Genomic DNA, 22,052 nt, shown 5'->3' with positions numbered 1-22,052 from the left:
CAGTTTTCTTGAGGTTTGTATGCCTCTATTGAGTCATATGGCCTTTTTAGGAACAAATTTGTAGAATTTCACAGCTCAGACTGAAGAATCCCAAGAAAGACATGAAAGGAATTACTCACTTGGGGGCTTTGTGCATAAGTGAAACAAAGTATTGGAGAAGTGAAAGGGTTCTAGGGCTGGCTCACAGCAGAAAAACAATGAGTGACAGGAGCCATTTTCCATGATACTTCCCTACCATTTGTACAGAGAGTAGGGTAGGATAGACACATCACCATCACATCACGCGTTAGATAAAGTATGGTGGGACCACAAGTGGAACATTTTCATTTATTCTTCCCAGAATATTCTTCTATATTCTGCAAGAGCTGTGATACCAGTCACCATTATAATTTATTCTGAATATTGTGCCAACTTCATAGATCTGAATTTTGCCTCTGTCCTTATTGCCATCAGTATTTCTCTAGAATAATGGGTTTTCTCTCTCTCATTTTAGTGATTATACAGCTGGTGCTAGGAGCAGAGGTGGGTTTCAACAGGTTCTGACCAGTTCTGGAGAACCGATAGCAGAAATTTTGAGTAATTTGGAGAACCGGTAGTAAAAATCCTGACTGGCCCTGCCCCCATCTATTCTCTGCCTCCCAAACCCCAGCTGATCAGGAGGAAATGGGGATTTTGCAATAACCTTTCCCTGGATTGGGGATGGTATGGAGATTTTACAGTATCCTTCCACTACCACGCCCACCATGCCATGCCCACCATGCCATGCCACGCCCACCAAGCCACACCCAAAGAACCGGTAGTAAAAAATTTTGAAACCCACCACTGGCCAGGAGGTTGTATATGTCTTTTTGTTTTTTGTTTTTTTTATTATTGAAAAAGTTTTCAAATACAAATTTCCCCCCCATTTTTCTCCCCCCTCCTCCCTAACCCCACCTCACCACCCATCCCCCCTGTGACTTCTTCACAACAAAAAACCTAATTCATAACAGATTATATAATATAATATTTTACCATCCCCTTACTCCCTCCTCTAAATACTGACCCTTACATGCTAGTAATATTATTAATATTATTACTTCCCCCTTTTACCATACGTTTCAAAATAACATTATATAATAACTTCTAATTTAGCATAATAATATTATTATAACTCCCAATCTAGCAACAATCTGCCTTTTTTCCTCCTCCCCCATACTTATATATATAACAATTCAAATAACCTTCCACTTTAGGACTATATAATAAATCCTACTTTAACATTTAATCTTTTGTATATATTAATATGACATTTCAAAGCAGCCTTCCCCATAAATCTTAATTTAACATATTCAACTCTATCCATTTCCTCCACTCCCCTAAATATATCACTTAAACATCCCTTTTCTTAAACTAAACAAACAGTAAACTAACCTATTTCCACCCACTTTCCTACAAAATTACCATGCACAACAATTCTTAATAACTTTAATCTACTGCCCACCCTGCTAAAAAAAAAATATTCCGTTATATAGAAAAAATCAATGACTTTAAATTTATAATCCATATAATGTCTTCTTTGATATCTTTCCACTGGATTGTTGAGTCCATCATCCATATTTGGGTAACATAGCATCCCGGTTGCAACAGTTTGTTCAAAATCCTCAGTCATCATCTGCCCCCATCAGTAATGAATATCCTCATATATATATATATAAAAAGAAACAACCACCTGAGTGACATTATAATTATATTCCATATAATTGTAATTGTGGCTTTCATCAGGATTTTTAATTCCCATCATCATAATGGGTAACAACCAGATCTTCTGCGTGCCCCAGCGAAGCTCTCTTGCCTTATAGCTCAAGATAAATATAATACATTTATCAATAAAAAAAAAGAAATCCAAAATAGATAATTCCAATCCAACAATTCAAGGCTCTTTTCACATCCCCAAATTACGGCATTGCAGAGGTCTGTCACTCTCCTCAGGATAATGTTAACCAATACTTCGCCTCAACTATCTTTTCATATATTCAGTCATTTTTTTAAAAAAATAACTGGCTTCACTGTTGCTTAATTTAGAAGTTTTTGTTTTTGTGAGACCTATTTCTTTTTTTCTTTTCTTTTTGTGGGTTTGATCTCCATCCTGGTTTCCTTTCTACAAGTTGTATATTAGCTAATCGGTTTTCATTCTGCTTTATGACTTGATCTTGTTGGTTTTGCTTTTGTGTCTCATACTTCTTTTTTGTCAATTGTGTATCAGCTAATTGGTTTCCATGCTTATCTGTGACTTGATGAGTCATCACGTTAGAGTCCGATACCACTTCTCTCATATTTGTAGATAATCCAGCTGAGGTGTCTAAAGAATCCAAAGGCAATTTGTCCACAGCAGCCTCTATAATTTGATATTTTCCCTTTGTTTCCAACTCCTTCTGCTTATCCTGTATTATGCATAAAGATGTTAAATTCATTTTCAATTTTTTTTGATAAAATTCTTCCGCTTTTTCAACAGTATTTAGTTGGTATCTTTCTCCTTGATATCTCAATATTATACCAACTGGAGCATCCCACCTGAATAAAATATTTCTTTTCTTAAGCTCAGACACCAGAAAACCAAATTTTTTTCTTTCCGATAACATCTTGAGCGGGAGCTCTTTGTATATCCAAATCTTTCTTCCAAACAATTGCAAAGTAGAGTTAAAGGAATTTTGCACAATATTATTTCTTATTTCTTTATCTGTAAAATAAATCACCACATCTCTAGGTAATTGCCTTTGCTTTGCAATCCAGGAATTTATTCTATAAACTCTATCAATCCTACAAAATACTTCCTCAGATTGAACCTTTAAGATCCCAGCCAGAATTTCAGAAGATATTTTCCTTAAATCTCTGTTATTTTCCTGCAATCCTCTCAGTCTAATCGCATATTCAGTAAAATTATATTGCATCATTAAAACTTCTCTTTCAATCCGTTGTTGTATGTTTTCTGCATTACAAGTCTTTTGATCAGCCTCCATTTTAGGTTTTTCTTCTGAGCTATTGTCTTGAGTGTTTGTCAAATCATTTTCAATTTTTTGTATTCTATTGTCCAAATTGTCCTCAATTTCATCCACTTTAGACTCTAATGTGTTAGTATTTGCATCCAACTGAATCATAAATTCTGTAAAACCATTAGCAATTTTTATAATTTTTCGGTCCAAAGTATCAAACTTTAATTGCACTAATTCTTTAATTTCCTGCTTAAATTTTTCAAAGTTCTGATTCACAATCTCATCCCTTCTTACAATCTCCTCCAAAAGAAATTCAATTATGTTAAAATCAGTTTTCTGAGATTGGAGATTTAAAACTTGTTCACGTAATTTATTAATGGGGGAATCCCCCCCCACCGCTTGTTTGTCCAGCTTTGTGAGTTTTACTGCCATGTTTCCACACAGACAAACTTTTTTAGAAAAGAAAAGAGAGGCAAAGAAGGAAAAAAAACTTCTTTCCAACCAAGATCAATATCAAATCTCCAGGAAAAAGAAAACACAAAAGTAGAGCTTTATCTTCAAATGTAGCCAGAAGTATTTATTCCGCTACTTTGTATCTTAATAGGAAACGGAAGGACTCTCCCTTTCAGCCCCTTCTATATATGTCTTTTTGAGAGGGAGCAGTTCCAGCCTCTTTAAAGGGATGAGGTGTTCTGACCACCTATACAAGTTGACAAGTAGCCACATTACCGACCAAGGCCATGCTTCAAACCCTGAAAGACCACAGACTATTACTGAGCTCCCCTCATTTTATTTTCACAATTAAAGTCCTGTGAACTTGAGGTTGGACTAAGAATTGGGACTGGCTCAAAGACAAGTGGGGATTTAGTATGCCCTCACATTTTCTGGGAACATATGGGTCCTATCATTGCAGATACCTCATGTCTCACTTTATTCCAGGAGAAGGCCTGTCATCCACTCTTTCACACTGCCACAAACTGCCCAAGTTATTCATTGTTCTGTTTTCAGGGGCTCACAGCATCTTTAAATTGCAGGTTCACACTCTATTCTGCCAAGCTGAATGTTCCATCTGCACTTTTTTACTATCTTTATTCAGAGGAATGGAGAGGTAGGATCAGGAAACTAGATCCTGGAGCTTTATCTCCTCTGCTATCTGAACTATCACTTGAATGACTGAGTTGCATTTTCATAATTTGCAAAACTTATTTACAGCAAGAACCAATTTTTGGTTACTTTCATGTATCATCCCCAGGATTTATGCACTTTCTGGGAAATGACTGGTGTACCTCGGCAGAAGTAGATCCAGCTGGAGAGAACTACTCTTTCTTCACATTTCTATTTCCTTTTTTTTTTTTTACTATATCCTTTGTTACACCCCATGAACACCCACAATTCTCCTGCTCCTGCTGCTTTTCTAGGTTTCTTATAGTTAGGACCCTATGGCAGAGGGTCAGACAAGAGAAGATGCAGGAAGGTCTTGGGCAACAAGATGTTTTCAGGAAAGACCTGCTTTCATTTTATGGAACTTGGCAGAAAGGAGGGAGGGGTTGCATTTGACACAGCAGCAAAAGATGAGTTTTTCTGGCTTTATAGGACAGGAGGAAGCAGCATAGCATGTGGAATGGACCAGGAATGGCTGTGGGGTCTAAACCAGGAATTTGGAAGTTGAATCATGGCAACGTCTTTTCTTTTTGGTTTGAAACACAGTGAAACATTTCAGACCAAAAAGAAAAGACGTTGCCATGACTCAACTTACAGACAACTCTATCTGGATGATTGAGAATCTTCATTGACTTAACCAAGAATGTCCTCTTCTCCAGACAAGTTGCATCTTCCTTTTGCTTCTCAGAAAAAATCCTATTTCTGTTGGCATTTTATTTATGGATTTATTTGAAAGATTTACATAGCTGCTCATCCTGTAACTCTGGGTGGCCCCCAATCAAAAATTTTAACAACAATTTCTGAGAAGTGTTGGTGATTGGCATCCCTGTTTCTTTCCCAACTTTCCCCTTGGTCTCTTTTCTTTGACCAGGGCACCATGGTCTTCCTTTATGATGTAGATTTCTTGATCTGTGCCATGTAAGACATCAGGTGAAGATTAACGTGATGAGTGTTCTTCTATTTCAACAAACAAATTAAATCTGTGTCTCTGTGTTGGAAATAACATAGAAGACTTCATGATAGAACAATTTTCTAAAAGAAGGACATTTTCATATGGAAGATTTAATAATATAAAGTGATTCAGCCTAAATACAATTTTACCCCAATAAGAATGGTGCCTAAATTCTTTGCTTTCCACCAAGAAAGAGGCTGTCATCTTCTCCTCTGTCATACTCTTCTTTCTGTTTTACATATGAAGTGAACTGTTTTACATATGAACATAGTGAACTTGAATTTTTCCAGGATTCTCTCCCTGTTAAACTGAATACCAGCCTAATTCATGCATGAAATAAAGTGGGGGGGGGGGGCAGAGAGAAATGGAAAACATCCAGAGGAGTGTGTAGTTGTGCATGTATATATGTGATGATCTATTCCACATCATTAATGAAAAATTCATCTGGCAACAGCCTCTACAAATTATTAAGTCACTGCCAATCTTCCAACAATTCTTCTTGGAGGGCTTAATGATATAATTTGATTTCACACTATGCTTTGGCAAATCTTTCGACTCTCAAACCTCAGCTTGCATTCAGAGAAACTTTCCTTTGCTTGCCCTGATATTCACATGCTGGATGTCAGTGCAAATAACAGTATGAATTTTGAGCCTCTGTCATGAACGCTGTGGTTTGGAAAACCAGCATTTACTCATGTAAATAGCCATTAGAACAGAATCATTGAGCGATATGAAAATTCATCACAAATAGTCTGAATAATGCATTTTTGACCATATTGTATGCATCTGGTCTATATTCAGTAGAATTTAATGCCATTGGCACAAATGAAGAACTCCTTTGCTTCATGCACTGTTTTGTTATCTGTTATAAATTGCATTTATATACTCTCTTTGATTAAAATTAAAGGGGATATATAGTTGTATGTGTTTGTGTGTGTGTGTATGTGTGTCTATTTTTTAAAGAAAAAAATAAAACTGTGAGTTTACAGTCTTAAAATGAGTCCATTGGTTTGCAAGAACTGCATAATCTTTTGTACTCTATCCATATGTCCCAGCTGCTTCTCTTCCCAATAGGGTAGTTATATTTTTTCCTTAGAAAGCAGAATCCCATATTCCGTTGGAGAAGGGAATATCCAACTAGAAAGCAAAACAAAAAACAAAAAACCCGTGTTAAACAACCCTTCTCCCTTTCTAACTTCTCCACTTAAATTTGCCACTTCCCATGGCAGTTTTTCTTTTGTTTCTTAAATATCACTGGGCAGGCTTTTACCCAAGAAATGCCATATTTCAGTCCTTGCTTACCCTGTGGAGAGTAATTGAATTTGTCACATACTGTATAGCCAGTTAATAGTGTGGTATTATAGGTTATAGAAGAAATGTATTGCGGTCAACAAGAATTATATTTAGTTAAAAGGGAGACAATTGTAAATTCAAGAGGCCCTCCCTCTAAGAATAATAGGAAAGAAAAACTCATCTGCCTCGTTTACCATATTGTCAACAAACATAAAATGACCCTACTATTTCAAAGATGAATTATTGAGGGGGAAATGTTAGTCTTCTATTCAATAAATTCAGGAATTATTTGCAGATTACTTTACAAATCTGACAGAATGAAGAGAGAAAAGATATAAAGCATCACAGTCAGAAAAAGTCAATTTGGAATAGTAATAATAATAAGCATGAATAGCCTCAAGAATTCTGAAGAGAATACACTCACACCCACCCATACAAGTGCATACTTGTACATAAAATACTGTGTATGAATTGAAATTTGAATTAAAGTTTCATTTAAACTCCTTATCTATGGCTGTGGGCTCACCACAAGCATGTTAAGGCAGTATTTATTCTCTCTATAAAACATTTGCTGGTCCACAGGAAGATTTTGTTGCATTAAGTAATTTATAGAGTGCTAAGAAGTTCCTCAAGCTATTATTAAAAACATACAAAATCTTTTCTGGTTAGACTTCTAGTGACTTAGACTTCTAACTAAGCAGAACTGATCGAGCTGCCTTTTGATGTTTAATGAGTTCTGAGGCAGATGTGAGATGTGATAGACAGGGGAGCAGCGGTGATTTAGTGTTCATGAAAAGAAACGGTCTGACTCCCCCTTTAGAAAAAAGAAAATGTAGCTAAAAAGGACCCCCCCTTTTTTTTCTTCTTCTTCTTTTTTAGTCCATGTGGTTTTGATTTCCTCATCTAGTGCCTCTCAGTGCTGGCTCGTTTCCATTCAAGCACACACAGAACACTGAAAACTAATTAGCCTTGGATGCCGCCACAGGAAGTTAGCCTGCCAAGATCTTTTTCCCCCACAATTCCTCAAACTTTCTCAGCTTCCCTCAGGCCAAGGAGCTTGTGCTGGGCCTCTCTGTGAAGGTTGCCAGGTCTAATTTTACAATTTCCCTTCACCTTATCTAGTATGCCCCAGGCCCAACCAAGGAGAAGGATCAGAGTCAGGTTGTCTTGGGAGCTTTTCATCCTCACACCCAATCCCCTCCCTCACTCTTTTCTTTTCAGTCCCAGTTTGAGGAATCCTGCTCATCTCCAGTTACAGTGTTGACTTGTTAATCTGACCTCTGCTAATACTTTTTAAAAGAACCAAAGGGGACTTCACCATCTTGTAAAACTTGAAAGTATTTCTGCCTCAGAGACCTCTTTCGAAGGTTAACAAATTTTCCCAAGAGTCACAGTATCACAAGTGTCAACCACTTGCAGGCATCATATTTCCAAGTAAGGCCTACTGGATGGTTACTCTCACCAATGGGACCCAGTTTTAATTTCCAGAAGAAATAGTAAGGTGGATTGTAGCTAAGAATAAAGTTCCACTTATAGAGAGTGCAATCAACCAATAACCAACAGGACACAACAAACAAACAAACAACAGCAAGCTTCACAGTATTGATTACAGGTGGTAGTTGTCACCTAGGTCAAAAACAGCCAATATTTGTGCTCTTAGGACCCAATGTATTCTATACACATTACTAGAAGGATCGGGAAATTCCACATGAAAGGCACAGATGAACAAATGATCGAGGACTGAACTGGTAGAATATGTCATGTTTAATGTGCTAGGCTAGGATTAAGGAGACATTGGTCCAGTCACTCTCTTTTGGCCCAAAGAGTTGCTGTAAGGATGAAACTGGAGTTGAGTCAGAGGCACACTTAGGAAATTGGGATATGTAATTTATTTGTTAGATTTATATTTCATCTTCTTTCTCATAGCTCCAAACATCATGGTAAGCACCTTTTTCATTTTCCCAAGCACAGTACTGTAAGGTAGAATGAGAAACTTGCCTAAAGTCACTCAAGGAGCCTCTATCTCTTAAAAAAAAGGACTTGATTGTATGAATCTAACGTGATGATTTTAACAAAGACAGCATACTAGTTGGAAGGAAGGGGGGGAGGAGGAAGATAAATGTGACCCCCTAGAAATATCCAGTTTGGCAGTGGATATTCTCCTTTTCATAACATGGGTAGGATAACTCTTATATAGGGGGTATGATAGCTGAGCAAACACTGAGTTTGCTAGCTGAAAAGCTGACAGCCCGGGTTCAAGTCCTGAGCACCGCACAATGAGGGAGTTCCTGTTACTTGTCCACCTGGCAGTTTGAAAGCATTGCAAATGCAAATACATTCATAAGTGCCACTTAGGTGGAAAGGTAATAGCGTTTCAAGCCCCTTTGGTGTACAGCCATGCTAGCCACCTCTTCCTGAAGACAGAAATTGTCTTCAAACAATGCTGGATCCCTCAGCCAAGAAACAGAGATGAGCACTGCACCCTAGATTCGGACATGACTGACAGAGAAACCTTTACCTTTTAATGCCATCTATCTATATGAAATATTTCTTTCCATTATGTTTGTTTGAGGGCCACATTTAGACTAAAAATTTAATATGGACACTGGCCACTAGAAAATTTCTCAGCTCTGCACACTTATTGACCTCCCGGTCAAATTTTTGTGATCTGTACTATTAAGTGCTAGGTATTTTGGTACTTTCATCTTGAATTTTATAATATAGAATAATTTTATTTGGATAGCACTCAGCTATTTGCTATGTATACAAACAAACAAACAAATTACACAATGAAATATGGATTATGGACATTGATGGCCAGCATCATATGTAAACATAAAGTTTTGAATGTGACTACATCTGGAAAACGTATTTAGTATACTTCCAGTTGCTGCCACGGTGGTTTTGGTAGAGCCAAACTGAGAAGCTAGGAGCTAATTTCTCATAGGGCAGCCATGTTATATTTTTCTGACCTTGCATCCATCTTTCATTTCAACAAATGGTAATACTAAGTACATTTTTAAATACTTTTTTTTATAATATGTTTTAAATTTCTATTTTCTTTATTAGAGATTCCTATGTTATACACATAGCAATTTAAGAATCATTTCTTCTATCAGAGCAGCACTGAAAATTATAACTCTGTAGAGGTACTGAGGTGAGACTTCTAACAGATTTTAAATGTCAACGCCACAATATAACTCCCAGTAAAGTTGTTGAGGAAAGCTTGACAAATCAACTCCTACAATGAACTGCAAAACATTATGATGTGTAATGTCAGAAGTCAGTCTCTGTTCCTCAGTTTGACTACAAAGCAGGCAACAAGTTAGGTGTCTCTTAACACTGCAGGAAAATAGGAACAATTCAATCTCCTCTGAAACACACCCAGACACACTTCAGTGTTTATTCAATGTTTGGAAGCAAATTCAAAGAGATGGGCGCAGGAATTGAGGATATAATTTTCAGTTACCAAATCTGTAGATTATCAATGTTAAAATTTTCCATCATCAATCATATCTGAAAACTCAGTCCCGTGGAGCTTCTCTGAATGGTAATCTTTTCCATGTAGCCTTAGGAGGTTACTTGTCAGAATTCCTGTTGTGATCAATTTGCATGGCATTTTGCAAATAAAATCGTCTATATTTATCCTGCCAGGTGCCAGGATTCTGAATAAGAAATTAATACTATTGTGACAAAGTTACCATATTTGAATTTTCCCAAAAGAAGGAACGGGATTCAAATATGAATCATGCACGCACAAAGTATTAATATCGTGTGAGCATATAGAATAAGTAACAGACGTTTGTAACATGAGTATGTCATGTGCTATGGAATACATGTCACTAGAAATTGGGACTGAAGGGAGGCATGAAATTGGAATGTCCAATAAATCAATGCCAATGAAAAATATTCTGGCATCTATAAGTTATATTTCAATGGATAGATCATGGTTCATTCAACAAAATGCTATCATCATCATCATCAACAACACTACCACCACTACTATTACTTTAAATATATTGGAACCTATAGGAGGAAAATGAGGGTTCAAGACAAGAAAGACAATATTGTTTATTACAGTCCTGGATCAGCTCAAAAGCAGATTGAAACAAGGTATGAAACAGCAAATATAAACCACAGTCAAAATCAATAAAACTCATGTGATTAAGTGTTCAGCTAATTACTGAAGAATTGTTCAAAGTTCATTTTATTTATTTATTTATTTATTTATTTATTTATTTATTATTCAAACTTATATAGGTGCTCATTTTACAAGAATGGAGATCATATTTAATATGATGTGGTTTCTTTGGGGCCAGATTTTCATCTGTAACTTTCTATTTTTGTTTAGCTGCCAAAGAATATAATGTGCTGTTTTGATTGCAAAAATGTTGAACCTATACTTTGGAAGTATTTCCCATAAATACTACAATAGTTTGAAGTCCCATAGTTGGAAAAAATGTCCTACTGTCATGAATCTCAACTGGAAGACTATTTAGAAGTGTAATTCTAATCTACAACTGGTAAATATTCATATAAATTCTTGTTTTTTCTGATGATGTTGATGATGATGTTATTGTTGTTGTTGATGATGATTTAAAATAATGATACAGGAATGGGTTGAAGCAGTATTTGGCAACATTAGAGTGATCTTCCCCTGACCCCAAATCCAGAAATAAACAATAAGAGTTAAAGGTAAAACTTATTATCTTAAATCCAGCATATTTCTACATATACTTACTGTATATTATGCAAATTGTTTAAATAAGGAAATATATAATAAAATTGTAACAAATAGAGGGCTTGGCTAATCTTTACATTATTCTATTGGATGGTATCCAGCTGGTTTGTCTCTCTGCCAATAGAAGAAATTCATCATTGAAATGATGATTCTTGGTGATTCCTTTTCCACTTCACCTTCCCCTCTTAAAATGTGCTTCAAAGCTCCCCCCCCAAAAAAAAATTGCTGAAGCAGATTCTAAGAGGAAACAGCAATTAGAGGGAAATAGAAGAATTGCTGCAAATCTATTCCTTCACCTTTGAAAATGAATGATTTTTATAATGCCATATAATTTTATTTTCTCTAGAAATATACTGGTTGGTGGGAAAAATACAGATTTAGTTCATAGTATAAGTATTATTACTGCAAATAAAAATGCATATCGAAACAAGTTTTTAACATTAACAAAGGAACTCTGGGTTAGCTCTTATCAATTTGCAAGGTCTTTTTATGGTTCCAATAGCTTCTTCTGCATGTGCAGTGCACATGTGTTTCCAGTGAGTGAACATTACTATCTCCTTCTATCCCAAATTGTAGCCATCACAAAGGAACCCCCACCACAAACCTCCATTGCAATGCAGATTGCATTGCTCCCAGCAGCAAGTACTGTGTGCAGCATGTCCACAGAGATATCCCAGATATCTTGGCCAACAGCCCTTTAAGAGGTTGCAAGGGTCAGAAAGACAAGCAGCTCTTGGGAAGTATGAATTCTCCATCCACTAAAAAACCAAAAGAATCATGAATATTTTCAAATCTTTAAAAAAAAACTGGCCAGGTAGAGAGTTTGTGCTCTTAGACCACCCACTTGATACAATTGTATTATTGGAAACACATAAGTTGCTTGATTCGGCTACTTCTTTCACTATTATAGAAAAACTCACCCAAGAGCACTCCAAAAATTGGAGAGATTCTAACAATAAATTTCTTAAAGCTAACATGTTATAAAGAATCACAGGTCTCTCATCTATATTTGTACTGATTTTCTTTTCCAGCCATTGATACCACTGGTGCCACACAAGATAGAATTCATTTTCTTCTTTATCTTGGAGTTCTAGTGTCAGTCTATCCATTTCGGCACATTCTGTTATCTTTGAGATTAGTTTGTCTTTGGTTGGGAGTTGATCTGATTTCCAATTTTGCGCAAACAGTAACCGTGCTGCTGTCAAAATGTGTATGATGAGGTATTTTGTCTCTTTGTTGTGTTGTGTTGTTATCATTCCAAATAAAAAAAATTCTGGAGTGTTTTCTACTTGTTGGTTTATTATTTCTTCAATAATTTCCTTTGTGTCCTTCCAGTATTGTTGGGCCTTTGTACATTTCCACCAGGCATGGTAGTATGTCCCCTTTTTTGTTTTGCACTTCCAACAGCGTGGGGAGGTGTTTGGATATATTTTGGCTAGTCTGGCTGGTGTTAGGTGCCATCTGTAAAACATTTTTATGAGGTTTTCTTTGTAGGGTATGGCTCTTGTCATTTTGATGTTCTGTTTCCACAATTTCTCCCAGTTTGCCAGTTGGATGTTGTGCCCTATGTCCCTGGCCCATCTTATCATATTTTCTTTTACTGTTTCTTCCAGTAATTTATATCTAAGTAAGTAGTTATATAATTTGGTTATCATTTTTTGTTCTGGGCCTTGTAAAATCTTATCCAATTCGTTCAAATTATTCGAGATTCCATATTGCTTTTTGTCTGCTATGTGTCTTGAGTGTATTTGAGTATAGGGCCACCAATCAATATTTATGCTGGAGTTTTGGAGTTGCTGTCTTGAGATGAGTTCGCCTTCATGATTCAGTAAGTCTTGGTACCTCATCATTTTTCCTATTTCGAGAGTGTTCGGGTATATCAATGCTTCCATCGGGGACCACCATTTTGGTATTTTAGTATAGTGAGTTCTCTTAATATCCTGCCAGATCTTGGATAATGAAGCTCGAATTATATGACATTGGAAGTACATGTGTCTTTTATCCGATCCGTCCCATAAGAAAGCGTGCCATCCTCTTATTAAGTCAAAGCCTTCTAAATATAAAGTTCTTTTGTTGTCGAGTTCCATCCATTCTTTAATCCAGGTCAATCCTGATGCTTTATAGTAGAGTTCCCAATCTGGTGTTGCTAGGCCTCCTTTGTCCCGTGAATCCTGTAGGGCTTTGATTTTAATTCTGGCCTTCTTTCCCTGCCATATGTAGTTCATTGTTGTTTTGTTGAGGTTTTTAAAGAAATCTCTTCCGGGGTGTATTGGTATCACTTGATATAAATATAGTACTCTTGGTAATATATTCATTTTTATTGAGGCAATTCTGCCCATCAATGAGAGTTGTAATCTACTCCAAATTTCTAAGTCTTTTTTGATTTGTTTTAACAATTTGGTATAATTATCTTCTTTAATTGTAGTTGCTTTTGCTGTCAACCAAATACCTAGGTATTTTATTTTCTTTACTATTTGAAGTCCTAATTCTTGTTCTAATTTCAACTGTTGTGTTTGGGTCATATTCTTCGTCAATACTTTCGTCTTCTGCTTATTTATTTTGAGGCCCGCAACTTCCCCGTATTCCTCTATCATTGTCATCAACCTGGTTCCAGATCGTATTGGGTTTTCCAATATGAAGATCACATCGTCTGCAAAGGCAAGTAATTTATACTCCTCTCCCCGAATCTTAAGGCCTTCTACGTCTTCTTCCTTCCTGATTTCCGTTAGTAAAACTTCCAGTGCGATTATAAATAATAGAGGTGACATGGGGCAACCTTGTCGTACGCCTTTCTGGATGTCAAAAGTTTGTGTCATGTCACCATTTATTGCAATTTTGGCTGTTTGACAGGAATAAATCTTTCTTATCAATTCAAGGAATTTCTCTCCGCAATTCATTAATTCAAGTTGTGATGTAAGAAAGGACCAATTTAAATTATCAAAGGCCTTCTGGGCGTCGAGAGATATTAAAGCTATTTCCTTATCTATTTTCTTATCGTAGTATTCCAGTATATCTATGATCGTTCTCAAGTTATTTTTAATCTGCCTCCTGGGTATGAAGCCGTTTTGGTCTGTATGTATGTATTTATGAATTATTGTTTTAAGTCTCTGCGCTAATATTGGCATGAATAGTTTGTAGTCTACATTGAGTAATGAAATGGGTCTGTAATTCCTAACTTGGGTCCGGTCTAAATCTTCTTTGTGTATTAACGTAATAATGGTTTCTGTCCATGATTTTGGGATTTCAGCTGTCAATAATGCTGCGTTGAAGACTTGTAGCAATATTTCGTCTATTTCTTGTTGGGAGTGTTTATAAAATTCAGTAGGAATTCCATCTGGTCCTGGAGTTTTATTGTTCTTTTGTTTTTTACGAGCTTCAATCAATTCAGTCATTGTTATGGGGCGATTCAGGGTCTCTCTATGTTCTTCTTCGAATTGTGTAATATTCACTTTACTAAGATATTTTCGAATTTGGTCTTCCGGGATATCTTCCTGCCGATAGAGATTCTGAAAGAATGTTTTGGCTATGTTTTTCTTATCTACGTGTGTATGGAATAAAGTTCCTGATTCGTCCTGGAGTTGGTGTATAATTCTTTTGTCTGTTTGCTTTTTTAATTTATGGGCTAACCAGCGTCCAGTTTTATTTGCGTGTTCAAAGTTGGTCTGTTTTGCCATTTTTATTTTTTGTGCCAAATCAGCTTTTGTAGTCAAATTCAATTTGTGTTTAGCCAAATTAAGTTTTTGCTGTGCTATCTTATAATAATAAAAGGGTGCTGTTGTAGTTTAGTTTCTTCTATCTTGATTTCTTCCAATAAGTCATTCCTGATTCTTTGTTTCTCTTTTTTTCTCTTTGCCACGTATGCAATGGTTAGGCCCCTAATATATGCTTTCGTCGTGTCCCATAGATTTTGTAACGACGTTTGGTCCTTTGTGTTAATTTGGAAAAATATCTTAATCTCTTTTTCCATCATTTGTAGATACTCTTTTTCCTTTATAATACTTGTATCCATTTTCCATCTTTTTTGTTTTCGGGAGCCTTTCCAAATTATTTTGATGGGGTTGTGGTCAGCCCATATGTTAGGCATAATTTCTACGTCGTGTGTTTCTTTACTTAGTTGGGGTGTCATCCAGGCCATATCCAATCTTGACCACGATTGATGTGGGCCAGAAAAGTATGTGTACTGTTTGGTTGTAGTATTTAATTCTCGCCAAGTGTCATGTAGACTCATTTCTTGTACCAAGTTCTTGAATGTTTGTGGCAGTGTCTTCCTTTTGATTTTATTCTTCCTGTTACTATAGTAGTCTTCTCGTGTGTTGACAATTGCATTAAAATCTCCAACAATGCAGATATTTTCATAATCCAGCTCTTTTAATTTATCGTGTAATTTTTTTATAAAAGTCTATTTGGTTTCCATTTGGGGTGTAGATGGCTACTAACAGTATTATTTTTGTTTCCAGTTTTACTTCTATTATTAAGACTCGACCCTCTTTGTCCACATATATTGGCTTTGTTCTTATATGGTCTCTAACATATATTACCACTCCCCTTTTTTTACAGTCGCCTAAGGATGTGTACATTACTCCTAATTTTTTATTTTCGAGTAATTTTTTCTGTTGTTTTTTTATGTGTACCTCTTGTAAGGTGATTATATCTGCTCCTAATTTTTGCAGTTTAGTGAATATCTGATGTCTTTTGCTTGGTGAATTTAGACCATTTATATTTATAGAGATGAGTTTTAATTCTTCTTCCATTCCTGGTGTTGTTTATTTGTCTGTTATTTTGAGTTTTGATGTGTTTCTTGTGACTCTTTGTGTGATCCCCGTCATTTCCTTCTTCCCCAGCTTTCCCTTCTTCCGTTCCTTGTCCTCCTTATTTATTGGTTGCTCTTCTTGGTCACTGGGGTTTGAATCTTCTCTGCCTCCTCTGCTCTCCTGTTCTCCTTCATATCCTAAATGTTGGTCTGCGAAGTCCTGGGCTTTTTCTATGGTGTCGATTCGAAATTTTCTTCCTTCCCAAGAAATGAGTACTCCTTCTGGTATAAGCCATCTAAATTTAATCTTGAGTTTATTTAATTGTCGGGTTAAGAAGTTATATTCTCTTCTCCTATCCCTGGCCCTTCTCGGTACTTGTTTTAGCGTTAGAACTTCCCTCCCTTTGTACATGACTGTCTCCTCTCTCATCTTTCGGTATATTTCTTCTTTCATTGTTTTTTTTTGTAAATCTGATGTGTACTTCTTTAGGGAGTTTGTTCCTTCTGGCGTAGTTTGTGAAGGCCCTGTAAATTTCGTCGACACCACCTCTTATTTCATCTTTATCCTTATGTGTCGCCTCTGCCAAGATTCCAACCATAATTTCGCCCAAGTCTTCCTCTCTCTGTTCTTCTATATTTTGAAATCTTAAGTAGAAAGATGCCTTTTCCATTTCAAGAAATGTCAGTGCATCTTCTGTGTCTCGACTTCTTGTTGCTTGTTGGTTCTCCATCTGTTCCAACCTGGTAGCTGTGGCTTCCGCCTTTTCCTCAACTTTATGGATTCTCTGTTCGTTTTCGGTTATATTTTGTTGAATTTTCTCTATTTTTTCATCTATATTTCTAATCTCATCTTTAATTTCCCCTACATCCAATCGCATTTGTTCATGGTTCTTTTTGGTTTCATCATGATTCAGGGTCATCTTATCTTCCATCCTTTTCATTCCCTCCTGAATCATTGCAAGGGCAGCTTGGATGTTTTGAATACCTATGTTGGTCTTTTCTTTATCTGTTGTTTCCCCTGTCTTCTGCTGGACCGGGGAAGCCACCAATAGTGTTTGGGTTGGGGGTATTTTCTTGGTTGATTTAATAGTAGTTGGTATGTTTGAGGTTGCCATATCTATTATGCTTATTATTTTTGCCCACAATTTCATAAAATTCTCACGTCTAATGTTTATAACCTAGATCCAGGATTATTTTTACAAGGTTTTTTCAGAGTATTTCTGATTAATAATACGATATTGGGAAAACAGCAAAAAGGAAGGCGGGGGGGGGAAGCAAGAGAAGGGGGAAACAACGGGGAAAAAGTAAGCTTCTAACAATTCATTAGTTACCTTATTCTTCAATTACTTACAAAATAAAATGTATTTTATTATAATAGTTCTAAAATAGTATCAATATCAATTTAATTATTATAGTTCTATCTAATTATTTAAAATCATTTACTGTATATGAATAAATTAATTAAATATAATTAAAGATAATATGCTATAATTGTTTAATTAATTTCAAATAGACAAATTAGACAAACTACTTAAGAGAAAAACTAATAAGTTATTAAAGGTTATTTTCCGGGTCTAGTATCTTAAGATATATAGTAGAATAAACTTAAATCGAGCCAAGCATATATATATTGTCCATTAATTATAGTCTCTTATCTTTCTTGGTGTTATGTAAACTTATCTTTCTTCCAACCAAATACGGTTCCAAAGGTCTGAGTCACCCTATTCACTTTAATTATTCCACGATCCAATTTAATCTATAGTCCTCTGTATTCCAGTTGTTAGAATCCACATCCGATCCCAAGAGTGTAATGTTGTATCCTCTATTTAAGTCCTTATCATCTGGTTCATCAGGTATTAGTCAATATTTAAATTGTTCAATCCAAATAGTTCAGTCTCTAGTAGTCAAATAATCAAAGTCCCTCACACTTTGTATCAGTTTTGTATCCTAATCTTCGCAAGAAGTATCACTAAAAGATAGTTTGTATAAATCCACTCCAATCAATTTTACCGGGGTTTGTCCCAACTCTCACTGTACACTCAGCTGTTCAGATTTTTGCGCTGTCACTTTGCTTTCAAAATGGCTCCATTCCGATCTATCTTCCATCGCCGCTTATCCTCTTTCTTTTTTCGGGTTTCTCTTCCACCAGCGCTGCTTCTTATTATCAGGTAGTTTTTTGGGTTTTTCTAGATAATAGTCTTCTGTTGATGACCTCTTATAGTTTTCAATCTTCGCTTCCCTCTTATACAGTTATCAGCGCCTCTGGCCAGTCCCATAAGGCTGGTTTTTCCTCACTCTGGATTAAGGGCTTAATCTTGTACCTTCAGAGAAGTTGCCATCTCCTCTGAGGTCCTAAGATGTTCCCCTTTAAACTATTGATCACTACGAGATCAATAGCGCCTGTTTCGGCTCCAGATGTGGGATTGTTAGGAACTCAGGAGCGGAGCATCGCCCCTTTCGTCCCTAACGCGCTGAGATCGCCGCCGGAAGTAGGGTAGAAAAAATAAAACCGGAAATAAATAAATAAAGAGGAGATGCAAGATTATTTCTAATCTAAAACATCTGAATTGACAATGTATTACTTATATATTAACTTATAAAGCAATATATATTCTGATGATGATCAAAACATATATGTAAAGTATGGTGTGGGTAGGTTGGTGGTGGGAACTCATTTGTCTTTGTAATGTCTTTGTATTTTTTGTATTGTCTTTATATCTTTGTTTAAAACTCAATAAAAAAAATAAATAAAGAATCACAGGTCTCCTGCTGTTAAGAGCACAGAATGCTGGAGACTGGCCATTAGAGTCCATATATCTATGATTACAGAGACTGAAGTTGAGGATATCCCTACATTTGGCCATTGACGAAGTATTGTTTTATAATTGAGAAGGGGTCTGCACAGAAGTATACAGGAGTGTTCAGTAAGCCTTCAAATGCAAATATCAGTCTATCCCACTTTTAACGAGTTGAGTTGTAAATAAACCTGTTATCAGTATCCATGAGAATGTTGTAGTTAATGGAGATACATAGTTTGTGAATCATCCAGATAACAATCATTATAACTCTAGAAGGATATATTTCATAAGGATGCTATATGTAAAAATTTATATATGAATATATATGAATATATATAAATAAAGCAGATGGTTTAGCAATTACGGTTGTTGTGACTACATAATGGGACTTTCATCTAAACACGAAAGTAATACAGAGGTATGTAGGGGCCATTAGTGACCTAGATGTTAGCATATAGGAAGAACATCGAATAATAATACTTTAACAACTATATTTATCCAGTCCATTTTTTCTTATAGCCTCTATATGTGCATTTTTTTTTAAAAAAATCAAACTAATTTAAATTATTATGGTTCATTACAGTCAGCCAGATTTTTAGATTAGATTTGCCATTTTTATTCACCTATCGAGTTCTTCCCAAGGAACTGGGATAAGGAGATGCTATCATTATTATTCATTTAATTATTTATTTTAAGACAAAGACAATTGTTACAATTCACTTTTAATTATTTACATTATACTATTTAATGATATGTTTGTTCTGTTTCCTTAGCATTTATTTTTTTTACAAAATTTAAAGAATTCTCACTTTCAGCATTTAGATTTCCATGTTTACAGTACAGTACAGTTCATGCCATTGTAAATGGATCTATATATTTGGGAAATCTTTCGACAACATATCAGTGTTTAAACAGGGCAACAACTAATATGCAAGGAGATTTATAACCCCCAGAATAAAATGCCAAAAACATATAAAAAAATATGTTGAGCTTTACTGGTAAGCAATATTTGATGAGCTGTATTAAACCTTTTCTCCAGAGAACCATTTCTGCAGTGAAGCATTTATACAATCATGAAAGGTGATGTGAAATTTGAGGAAGAAAATCGATTGCACCAATCAGGTCACATGCAAGTTGAATATTTTCTTTTCATCCTGTTATTACTGTTATTCCTGTTATTACTGAGGCTTATGAAAATGTTCCTTTCACAATATTTTCTCTCCTGAAACCAGAAACTTTCTAGACTTGTCAGTAATGAGAATGAGGATAGGGCCAAGAATGGTACAGTTTATTCTATACCCTCCATATTTATTTTAAAATACCTGAAATTCAACTGAATACTTTTGTTTGGAAGAAAAAGAAAATGCATTGAGCTATTTCCTCCCATTTCATATATATACATAAGATAAAAACTGTTAAGTTCTGAAATAGTGCCCATTTCTTATGAGGGAGCCATGCATTTTTGCCTGTTTGGGTGCTCAGTCTTTCAGCCAAGATCCTGGCTAACTTGTATGTCTCTTGGCTTATGTGGTTTCCTGTATTTGCGATTTCACTTGTTTGGCTTATTTAAAGTTGGCCAAATTGGGGTGTTTTTAAGAAGTGAAATAGGTGTCATAACATCTTCTCCATTAAAAACATAAAAAGGATAAAAAAGATTGATACTATCCCATTTAAAGCTGGTCAAAGACATTTAAGGTATTCTAGGAGTTGTAGAAGGGACATTGAGGTCCACATGCAATCAGGGGTGAAATCCAGCAGCTTCTGACAGGTTCTGGAGAACTGGTAGGGGAAATTTTGAGCAGTTTGGCAAACCGGTAGCAGAAATTTTGAGTAGTTTGGAGAACTGGCAAATACCATCTCTGGCTGGCCCCAGAGTGGGGTGGGAATGGAGATTTTGCAATATCCTTCTCCCAGGAGTGGGAGGAAATGGGGATTTTGCAGTATTCTTCCCCTGGAATGGGGTGGGATTGGAGATTTCGCAGTATCCTTCCCCTGCCACGCCCACCAAGCCACACCATGCCCACCAAGCCACACCCACAGAATCAGTAGTAAAAAAATTTGGATTTCACCACTGTATACAATCTGTGGATTTCTTCTCCCTGCCCCTGTACAGTTATGGAACTGTTGATCCAATCAAATAAATAAACATAATCATGTAAAGGAGAAAAAAAGGAAATAAACAGAGAAAAAGAAAAGAGGGAGAAAGTAGTTTTAAAAAGCCCACAAACATATTTATAAACACTGATTCAAGGGCATTTTTGAAGTAGCAACCCTTAGCTAGTGGAGGCCATATGTGGCCTGTCTCCATAGATATGGGACCACAATAAAGTTGGGAGAAATGGATTTGGCAGGGAAAGAGTGGCACAGAGGCAGAGGGCTGGAAGTGGAACAAAATAATGGCAGAAGAAAGGGAAACAAATGTGTTTTCTAGGAGGGCTTTTGGCAAGAAAGGTTTGAGAAAATATAGAATAGGAAGCATTATATTGTATTAATCAAGCTATTTATTAAATATCGAGTCTTTCAAATATTGATGCAGCCATTATGCCGTTATGGATAGATCATTAACACAACCACGAAGTTGGTCCCTGCACACCTGCAGTGGCCCAGTCCCAAGCCCAGGTTTTCTGGGCTTTACAAAAGGTCCGCAGGGTGGGGTCATCCAGATTTCTGGAGGAGGAATGTTCCATAAGGTGAGCTAACTGGCATTCTTTGGCAACAGGACATGAAGGATGCCCATCCTGGCTAACTGTATCAGAGAGGTAAAAACAACTGAGGTAAGACAATCTCTCAAGTATCACAAGAAAACTCTTTTTCTGTCACCACATCTATTTTTTTTTCCTCCAGTAAATGTAATATTCAGTTTCCAAGGTATAGAGGCTTTCATGGTTACATCTAAGAAAAACAACAAGGGAGTCAATTCCTTTTCAATAACTTTCTAAAACAAAATGGAACACTAACCATGAATACCAAAGATGCACTGGAGACGGAATTCTTGAGGTTCCAACCAAAGTACAATTGCGATTTCATTATGTACCTAAAATGCACACCTCAAACAGGCAGATCCTGGTCTACATTTATTAGTGCAGAATTTAGTTATGTCAGACAAACAGTCACTAGCTGCAATGATAGATTTAGATGGCCCTGTCCAGATTATTGCACCATTTCAGTACTATCACCGTCATTATTATTGTCAATGTATATTGTTTTAATTCTCTGAAAGCAATGCTCAGGCATATATTTTATAAACCAGTCAGAGCTGCAGAAATAGGCAAACACAATTTTGAAGTAAAACCCAAAGTTTTTGGCAAGAAGCTGTGGATGGAAAATGCCTTAATTTGTTTATATAACACCATTTGTATGATTGAGAGTCCAGCACCACCAACCTATT

At 36.1% G+C, this 22,052-nt stretch overlaps 1 protein-coding gene across 3 annotated transcripts in view; it reads left to right on the top strand.

The window, feature by feature from the left end:
* The window catches only part of HAO2 (hydroxyacid oxidase 2), an 84,069-nt gene that overhangs the window by 2,319 nt on the left and 59,698 nt on the right, over positions 1-22,052 (top strand). The window contains exon 2 of one of the 3 annotated variants that reach the window (XM_087888318.1): positions 10,727-10,898. The exons of the other annotated variants lie outside the window; for them this stretch is intronic. The gene's annotated coding sequence lies outside the window, so the exon portion shown is untranslated. The remainder of the gene's footprint in view (positions 1-10,726; positions 10,899-22,052) is intronic. 3 annotated transcript variants of the gene reach the window in all.

This window comes from Pantherophis guttatus, chromosome 2 (assembly GCF_059756535.1).
Source record: "Pantherophis guttatus breed Tessera chromosome 2, ASM5975653v1, whole genome shotgun sequence".
Lineage (NCBI taxonomy): Eukaryota > Metazoa > Chordata > Lepidosauria > Squamata > Colubridae > Pantherophis > Pantherophis guttatus.
Note: the sequence above shows the minus strand (reverse complement) of the source record. Positions and strands in the feature narration are given on the sequence as shown.